At 38.9% G+C, this 10,275-nt stretch overlaps 1 long non-coding RNA gene across 1 annotated transcript; it reads left to right on the forward strand.

The window, feature by feature from the left end:
* On the forward strand, positions 390 to 2,896 carry LOC109233873. Its single transcript, XR_002069099.1, has 3 exons — positions 390 to 913; positions 1,001 to 1,085; positions 2,705 to 2,896. It is a non-coding gene; the product is annotated as an uncharacterized LOC109233873 (long non-coding RNA).

The following is a 10,275-nucleotide window of genomic DNA, read 5'->3' on the forward strand; positions in this document are numbered from 1 at the left end:
TTAAATCTATTCGACTAAATATTAAACTCTCCAAACTGGAATGATAAGTTGGTTTCTGTTAAGTTCACCTATTGAAAGTTAGTAATGCAGATGTTAGTTTAATTTATTTGTTTTCTTATGTATCACATATAATGCTCATAGGTGTCGTAGTTTTCAATTGAACATATGCAGTTGATATAGTATTTGAAGTTAATTGTTGGTGGTTTCTTTTTTTACGTCAAGGAGCTCTATGTAATCTTAATGAAACATAACTGAAACTTGTTGCATTTATGGGAATTTTTGGCTCATCTGTTAGTTTGGTCACATGTTAGGTAATGAAAGGAATTGAAATCAGTGCTTTGTGTGCCTACTTGAGTGTCGTGTCATCTTGTTATTCAATGGGTGCACGAGATTGAAATTTGAAAGATATCTTGCTTATGGATTAAGAATGAAATTTTCAGCGATAAAGGTGGAGGTTAATTCATATTGCTATGCTATTTTCCTGTTCATGAATTCCAAAATGGATTAAATTATGTATTCTATGGTCAGGAAATGATAAATGAAAGGATGAGTAATAGTGAGAGATCTACTGAGAACCTCCTCGTAGTGTTGCTTGGAAAGGCAATGTGTATTTTCAGGTATTGGAAAAGAAAAAAAAAGCGGGTGTATCCGTGATTTAGGAATTAGTCCAAGTCCTTCTGTTCTATGGGGTAGTAGGTATTTCTTAGAAAATATTATTGTAGATGATTCGTCTAGTGAGGTTATATAAAGGTTAGAATAAGAGATAATCGGATAAACAAAATGAAGAAATGAATATGATGAACAAAATCAGGAGAATATGCTATTAGAACTACTCCAAATGAGACAATTCATGCGCAAATATGCTCCTAATGCATCTATATCTTAAAGTAGCAATGGCACCTCAGGTGAACAGGTAACTCGATTTTATAAGCCATAAACATTTTGGTTGAAATTTTAATCATATAAAAGTATTATTACCTAACATGTTAACATTTATTAGATCACTGACGCCAACAGTGGACATGAACGAGTAGTACAAACATCAAGGATACTTAGTGTTGCTGAAAATGCTCAATCTCCTCACGGTATTACTCATCTTTATCCTTCGTCACTACTGTTTGAGGATTTTTTTTTAATTTGTTGTTGTATTTGGGATTACTTTGGATGCTTTTTGCTTTTATATATATTTTTCCTACTATTGTTGATGTCGTAAGGTTGTGATAGTAGTTGCCTGCTTGAATCAAATTCACTTTTCTGCGGGTTTAACACTATTAAAGTAAGGAGAATCAGATCTTTCTATGGGACTAAAAGAAGGATTGTAAACGAGAATCTTCTTGTTGACGACAATCATGACTTTTTAGGGACTGTTTTTTTGGTTGAGTGCTACTTTTGTCTGCTGTTAGTGAACCAAATAAAGCACAAACAAACACTAAAAGGTTAGGGGCACAGGGATCCAGATTAGCTCCAATAAGTAGAGGAGAGCTCTAGTTATTTTCAATAGATATATGTATATGGAAGCCATGTGTACCTATGAAAATCTAACACTTTCCCTTTTTTCAAACAAAGAATAACATATGCTCATCCAACAAACTTGTACGCTCCCATTTCTGTATCTAGGTTGAAATAGGAATCTCTTTTGCTTTTCCTAATAAATAATTTAATTAAAATATACCCAATCCTTCTCCTCGTTTCCAGATCCATGACAACATTGGAGGTTGTCAAAGGCAACACCCCCTTATTTTTCTTTAGAAGAACCTGCTCATATTGTTCCTACTTCTATAAAGCATATGTTGTAAAGAAAAAGAATTTATTGTAGACTATATAGAAGATAAACACACCAATATTAGATCTTTTCTTCTTTTCTATAATACCCATGATTAAAATTATCACTAATTAAATTTTATTTCTCATGAAGCTTTGTTTCTTTGTTTACCTATTGCCAAAATCTGTTGAGCTAAAGAGATGCAATCAGGCCATTAGATTTTCGCAAGGACACGTGGCTTCCATCTAGATATCTATTGAATATAACTGGAGCTCTACTTACTGGAGCTAATCCGGACCCGGGGTATAGAGAATACTAGCCTAACTAGGAGAGGATTTGTTATCTGTAGAAGAGTGCTTTCTAATTCAACTTAATGGAGTTTATTACTACATGATACTGATTAGTATTCCTAAAATAAAATATAACCTCCAACATTTGGTAAAAGGAGTGCTATGAGTATAGGCTCTTGTTGAGTTCGTTGTTTCTGTAAGCTTGTAGCAATTTTTATGTACTGACTAGCTTACTCCTTTATAGTCCTCATATGTGAAGAAAGAAAAGAGTGTTCTTGGAACTTCTGTTATTCTTGAATATAAAGAACATATTTTATGGGTCTCTGGTTTCTTTTATTGTTTCCGGACATCATTTTTCTAGCCTTTATTGTTGATATTTGTTTGCTTGCTTGCTTGCTTGTTGTTGTTGTTCTTGTAACTTGGCATCTAGCTTCTTTTTACTTGTCCGAGCTAATACTCTACTTTTGAATTTTTTTTTCTTCTTTATCATAACAAAGAAAGAACTCTCTTTAATTATTTGCACATCTATTTTTCTTGCCTATTAATCCATCGAGTTGTTTCTCCTTATAGATGTAAGGTGAGAGAGTTGGCTGACAAGAATATTTTTTTCACATTATATTTCAATTTTGACTAAATTATTTTATAATTTCAGGTCATACAGTCTGATGTTCGATAGTTTAGATGAAAGATTTCGAAATGATGTAAAGTTACGAAAATCATTTGAAGACCATCATTCGTCTGAATTAGTTATATAATGACATTAGTTATTTAGTTCAAATAATATAAGTTTATTTTTTAAGTTACTATGACATAATATTTTTTTATTAGTACTTCCCTTTGTTAGGATTTTGTGAGATATATTATCTTTTTTGAATTAATATTAATATATTTTGTTATTTGAATAATATTATGAGAATGTAGTAACTATTATTAATAATGGCTAAACTATTGCTATTACAGCTTGTGACTGGTAGCGCTAATTTAGCTGGATATACCAACTATAAAATTGGATGATAAAAGAGAAAATTAAGATGTGTTCATGGGGGATATTGCAGCCATTATAATTGCTGAAAATAATTATCGTTAAAAATATTGACATTTAGCGGTAATTTAGTTAAAGACAATAGCCATTAAAATGGATGCTAAAAGGGCAAACTAAGATATTTTTAGACGGGATATTATAGCCATATTAATTGCCACAAAATAATTGCCATTAAAAAGATAAACTTTTAGCGGCAATTATTTTGAATTTAATGGCTATATAAATGGATGTTAAAGGAGTATAATTAGTCATTTTGGATTTGGATGTAGCAGCCATTATAATTACCGCAAACAATTATCGTTAAAGATAATAGTTTTTAGCGGCAATAAACCATATATTTTACCAGCTTTTGTTACAAAGGCCGCTAAAGGCTTTGCCGACCCCCGCTTCACCGGTAAAACACCAATGACCGGTAAAAGATATAGCGGCTATTGTTATTGCCGCTAATGCCGTTTTGTATTGCCGCTAAAGCCCCTTTTTGTTGTAGTGATATAGAAGTACTGAAAAAACTTCTCAATATAATTAAAAAGACTAAGTAGAAACTTAGTCAACAAAATGTTTATACAAGTGCACCAATATGATAACTGGGGACTTTTTCCAAAAATCCCTTAAAAACTAACCAAGGGATAAACCACCATTCAACAAAGAATAAAAACAAGTTTAAAAACATAAACTGGTCACTAAGAGCTTGGAGCATCAGAAGGTGCGATATTAGCTTCACTTTCAGGAACAACCATGGGTATGGTATCAACAACTTCTGAAGAAGCAGCAACATATGCGGTGTCAGCTTGAATTGAAGTGTTAGCAAGAGTCACGGAAGCTTTAGCTTCTGTTGACTGAGTCATGGAAGTTTCACCCTCGGGAACCTGAGCCACTATGTTTTCAACTTCAAAAGCTTCAACCGTAGCTTCTTCATTTGCAGGTTCTTCAGCCACGGGAGTCTCAATTGCCGGAGAAGGAAAGTCAAGTGGTTGTTGAGTCTTTTCGATAGCTTCTAAAACTTTGGCCAATTTTGAATCCAAATCAAAGTTTTCTTGTTTGGCCTCAGTTAAAGCATCACGACGAGAGTTCAGAAAAGCCCAACTCACTTCCAAATCTAACTTGTCTTCGAGAATTTCATAATCTTTCTCCCACACAGCAAGCTCCTTCTTCAGCTCTTTGTTTTCAGCTAAGGTTGAATCAACAGAAGCTTGAAGGGAGGCATGAGAAATCTCTAAAGCACGTACCTTATCAGAAGAAATATTCAAATCAGCTTGAGCTTGAGTCAAGCTTTGTACCAATTCTCCTGCATTTTCTTCTTTTTTGCTCAGAAGTGTCCTAAGTTCTCTGATCTCTTCACTTGACTTTGACAACTGTTCAGAAAAGGAACACTCAAGGCGTTCCTTATCCTTCTCAAATTGGCTTGAAGAAGCCTTGGCAACTGCTAATTCAGAGGTCAGTGCTCGCTTCTGCTGCTCCAGATTATCTCTACTCTCTTGCAATTCTTCTATAGTTCCTTGAGCATTTTCAAACTGCTCCTTCCAATTAGCTGCTTCTAGCTGGGCTCCCTTAGCTATTCTCTCAGCCTCAAGGATAGACTTTTCAGACTCACGAGCCTTCTTTTCTAGAAGGGAAATTCTTCCCATCAATTCTGTGCCGATAAGGTTAGCCTACAATGGTAAAACAAGAAAGTAAGAATCTAGAAGTAAAAAAAAAACTTGTAAGTAAATAAAGGAGAAAATACCTTTAAAGTAGAATGAACTATGTCATTCATCAAAGTTAAGCAGCTGCGGCTGTTCATCTTCTTCTTTTCAATATCTCCAATTAAAGGCTCGAGCCAGACATCTGCTCCACCAGATTTCCTTAGAAGACTGTTATTAGCAGGAACTTCGAGTGTCACGCTTCTCATAGCCAAACTTCTGCTAGTGGAACCTTCCTCTGTATGTTGAACAGAGGAAGGGGGAGCTATGGAAGGAGGAGTGGTGGAAGAAGTAAAAATAACAGGAGTCGAAGTTGGGGCAGAAGAAACAGGTAAGGGAGCAGGAGCAGATAAAGTGGGCAAAGAAACACTTGAAGGTAAGGGAGGAAATTCATACCGTGAGTTTTCACTTTCCAACCATGTTGATTGGAAATGGACTTCCAAGTTCTTGCCTCCACAGGCACGGCTTTCAAAATCGCATCTACCCAACCACGGAAATTAGGAACGGGTTCCACATCTCCCATGGTTGCTACAAAAAAGCAAAAAAGGATGAAATTAGAAAAGGAGTTAAAATTCTTAAAAATAGGTACGGTAAGAAAGAAAAACCTACGTGCAAGGTTCCATTTTTCAGGAAAGGGAATATTTGATTCACCCACCAAACCAACTGTGGGTACTGCAACATAACGAGTGTACCAGCCTCGATCTTTATCATCTTCAGGGCTTACCAAGACCCTTTTACTTCTTGCAGTTAGGGCAAAAACACCATTGCGGAATAGCTTGGGGTGGTAAAGATGAATAAGATGGGGAAAGGTAAAGTCAACATCAGCTTTGACAGATAAATACCTTAAACAAGCCACTGCTCTCCATATGAGGGGGCCAATTTGTCCTAAACAAATTTTGAAAAAACGGCAAAAATCAAGTATTACTGAGTCAATAGCAGGAATAAATCCCAAAGTGAAGGGATAAGTATAAACAAAAGAAAATCCAATCCTATAAGAGGATTGTAACGACCCGACCGGTCGTTTTGAGAAATTAAGCTCCGTTCAGCGGCATAAGGTCTGGAACCGCTTCGTAATATGAGTATCGACTAGCGTGCATGGTGTAATTCGGCTTCCGGATGGTTTTGAGTCAAATTTAGAGAAGAAACCTTGTTTTGGAAGTTAGAACGGTGAAAAGTCGACCGGAATTAGACTTTTGGGTAAACGACCCCGGAATGGGTCGTGGATGATCTCAACAGCTTCGTATGGTGATTTTGGACTTAGGCGCGCGTCCGGATTCAGATTTGGAGGTCTGTAGAGTAAATTGAGGCATTTTGGCGAAAGTTGAAGTTGGAAAATGAAGAAGTTTGACCCACAGTTGACTTTTGGGATATCGGGGTCGGAATGCGATTCCGAAAGTTAGAATAGCTCCGTTATGTTATTTTGGACTTGTCTGTAAAATTTGGCGTCATTTCGAGTTGAATTGATAGGTTTCGGCATGGGTTTCGATATTTGAAGATTTAGAAGTTCATAAACTTGATTTTTGGTTTGATTCATCGTTTCGATATTGTGTTATATGATTTGGAACTTCGAGCGAGTCCGTGTTAGGTTATATGACTTGTGTGTGTGATTGGTTGAGGTCCCGGTGGCCTCGGATGTGTTTCGGATGCTCAACGGGCAAAGTTTGGAGTTAGAAGGAAAATTGCAGCAGGGCTACTGGTATTTTCGCTTCTGCGGCTTGGGAACCGCAGAAGCGGAGCAGCAAAAGCGGCTTGGCAGCCGCAGAAGCGATGGAGGACCTTTGGGCAGGAGCCGCAGGAGCGAAGGGATTTCCGCAGAAGCGGACTCGCTTCTGCGATGAAAGAACCGCAGAAGCGGAAATTGGGGAGCTTAAAGAAATCGCAGAAGCGGTTGGTTTTCCGCAAAAGCGGGACCGCAGAAGCGGTCTCTGGACCGCAAAAGCGGAAATCACTGGTATGAAATAGTATAATCCGAGGGTTTATTTCAAAAGTTGGAAAATCAATTGGGAGCTCGGGAGAAGGCGATTTTGTGTGGATTTTGAAGAGAAGATCAGTGGGTAATGTTTCTTTAACCTCATTTAGTTGTTTTCTATCAATATCTAGCTAAATCCATCATTAGAATTCGAATTCAAGGTCAAAATTGGGAAAATTGGATGAAACTTCTTAGACTTAATTATTGTGTTTTGAGTGGGCATTTGACCTCCGATTTGGGAGATTTTTATATGGTTAGACTCGTGAGAGTATGAGGATTTCTGAAAATGTTAAATTCATCCGGTTCCGAGATGTTGGCCTGAGGGGCATTTTGGTCATTTTACCTAATTTCGCGCTTTAGCTTTGAATTAAATAGTAGAATCAGTTTCTTGAGATGTTATTTATAATGTGTGATTTAATTGAATAGATTTGGGCCATTTGGAGTCGAGTACTCGTGGCAAGAACGTGGTTGCTAGTTGATTTTAGCCGGTTGGAGGTAAATATCTTGCCTAACTTTGTGTGGGGGATTTTCCCATAGGATTTGAGTCTTCTCTGTTGATTGTATTTCGTGTACGCGAGGTGACGAGTGCGTGCTCGGATTTATTTGTGGTAATTGTCCCTTTTAGGCTCTTATACCCTGGAAATTTCCGAGTGTGAAGATGATATTGATACGATTGAATTCCCTGTTATTAGTTTCACTTCTACATGTCTTACTTGTTATTTGTTTGCCCTTCTTGATTTAATCTTGCTGTTTAATTGACTTTCACGTGTTTAACTGAAGACAATTACCCTTCTATAGTCATATTATCCGTCCTAACTGCTCGCCTTTAATTGGAAATCATAAATGTTATATCTCATGTAATTAATCGGTCTTAGTTGAAAAGAAGAAAGATATTTTATGATTAGTTGATATTTCCTTAATTATAATTATTTGATTCATGTTAAATTCCTTACTGTTTGGATACTCCTTGATTGTAAGTTCATCTGTGACTTCGTGCAAATATATTACATGTCCAACTGTTGTGGTTATCGGTGTAGCTATTACGCACTTATTATGTCTTGTTATGTCGTTGAGGTTATTGTGTTTTTCCTTGGTGTTCCGTGACCTTATTAGGTATTGTTGATTCCCTTGCCGGGACGTTATTGTTTCTGTTGTTGACTCCCTTACCGGGATGTTATTGTCTTCCATTGTCGACTCCCTTGCCGGGATATTACTATTCTATTGTTTGGGCTGTACATCTATGTTGATTGTGCTGTAGTGCGGGATACCAAGAGTTCCCCAGCACATATATTGAGGATACCAAGAGATCCTCGGGATACCAAAAGATCCCCAGTACATCTATTGAGGATACCAAGAGATCCTCGGGATACCAAACATCTATTGAGGATACCAAGAGATCCTCGGGATACCAAGAGATCCCTAGTATATATATTGAGGAAATCAGGAGATCCTCGGGATACCAAGAGATCCCCAGCACATATATTGAGGATACCAAGAGATCCCTAGTACATCTATTGAGGATACCAAGAGATCCTCCGGATACCAAGAGATTCCCAACACACATATCTATGTTTGAGACTACAGGACGATATCCTGGGAGACCCCCGTTAAACTCATTGTGTTCTAAACTGATATTTTCATTGGTTCTATCCGGGTGCGAATAATTCGGGTGCTGGTCGTTCCATTTCTTATACTTACTAGTTGGTCGAATTCTTGTTAAATACACTTGCACAAGCATACACGTAGTTGGGCACTCCTATTAGAGATGAATTCTTCCTGATTTGGCTAGGGGTGGAGATACGCCCTCGATTACCCATTAAATATGTGAGAGTGGCCCTAGTTGACTAGTTAGTTGTCAGCATGACCGTGAGATTGATGGGGCACAAGATGCCAAATGTTAGACTTCAGATGCTGGGTTTTCATGAGTTGTGGCTGGTCCGAGATTTTTGGTAAAATTGTGGAAAGAGTTGAAAAGACCTTATGTAAGCATCATTGCAGAATAATGAGTTAGTGACTTATTTCTCCTTGCTGTGCTGTGACCTTAGGATTCGGATTTGGATTCTGCCGTCATTTGTATCATCATTGTTATTTTCTCATTGTTACTGGTTGCCTTTTTCCGTATTTTGAATCGTAGCATTTTTAGTCGTTCATGCAGTCTTTACATAATTATATATCGCTTCCATTATTCCTATGATTATACTGTTTATTGACCGGTAGGTGTCTTGATTGTTCCTCGTCACTACTCCACCGAGGTTAGTCTCGATACTTACTGGGCACAGCTGTGGTGTGCTCATGCTACTCTTCTGCACACTTTTGTTGTGCAGATACAGGTACCCCCATTCAGTTCTGTCAGTCTTGGAGGGTGGCATATCGGTAGAGACTTCGAGGTATATCTGCTGCGTTCGCAGATCGAGGAGTCCCTTTCCAGCTTTCTGTAATAAGTATAGTTTTCCAGTATTTCTCCTTGTATAGATATTCTTGAATTAGAGCCTCTTATGTATCCCTTAGCTTGTGATTTGTGAGATTCCGGGTTTTGGGAACTTTGATTAGCTATGAGAGTTGTTATTGTATGTGCTAGGCGGCACCTTGAACACTGATTTATTTCATCAGTTCAGTTTAATTATTATCTTCCGCAAATTGGTTTATATTTTGCATTGTTAGGCTTACCTAGTCGTAGGGACTAGGTGCCGTCACAACATGTTCACGGAGGGCGAACTGGGGTCGTGACAAGTTGGTATCAGAGCTCTAGGTTCATAGTAGTCACAGATCACAAGCCGATTTATTAGAGTCTCGTGGATCGGTACGGAGACGTCTGTACTTATCTGCGAGAGGCTATGTAACCGTTAGGAAAAATTCCACTTCATTTGATTTCCCTGTCGTGCGAGATTTTGGTATTCACAATCCTAAACCTCTGCCTTCCACTCTCTCACCGATGGTGAGGACACGTACTGCCCGAGGCGATCAGACACCCGCGCCCCTTGCTGCAGCCGTCGGAGGTCGGGGCCGGGCTAGAGTTCGAAGACGCACACGTGGTGCAGCGAGAGCGCCTGCGCGGACGGCCGCCGAGGTACCACCAGCAGATCCAGCCGGAGTCTGAACATCTGACACGCCTACCGCTACTACTACTCCAGCCCTTCAGGAGACTTTGGAACAGTTCATGAGTACGTACACCATTTTGGCTCAGGCAGGACTGCTTCCACTTACTGCAGCTATACCCCAGGCCGGGGAAGGAGCACAGACTCCCGCCGCCCGCACTCCTGAGCAACGAGCGCATATTGAGCAGGTCCCTGAGATTATTCCTGCACTGCCTACAGCACCAGTTCAGCCCGAGGGCATGGCAGCGGCTTTCGAGCAGGACCAGATGAGACTTGAGAGATTTAAGAGGTTTAAGCCTCCTGAGTTCAGTGGTTTAGCATCGGAGGATGCCTTGGAATTTCCTGATGAGTGTTACCGCATTCTCCGTACTATGGGTATCTCTGGATCGAGCGGGGTTTCTTTCACTACTTTCCAGCTTCGAGGGGCTGCCTATGATT

This window comes from Nicotiana attenuata, chromosome 10 (genome assembly GCF_001879085.1).
Source record: "Nicotiana attenuata strain UT chromosome 10, NIATTr2, whole genome shotgun sequence".
NCBI lineage: Eukaryota > Viridiplantae > Streptophyta > Magnoliopsida > Solanales > Solanaceae > Nicotiana > Nicotiana attenuata.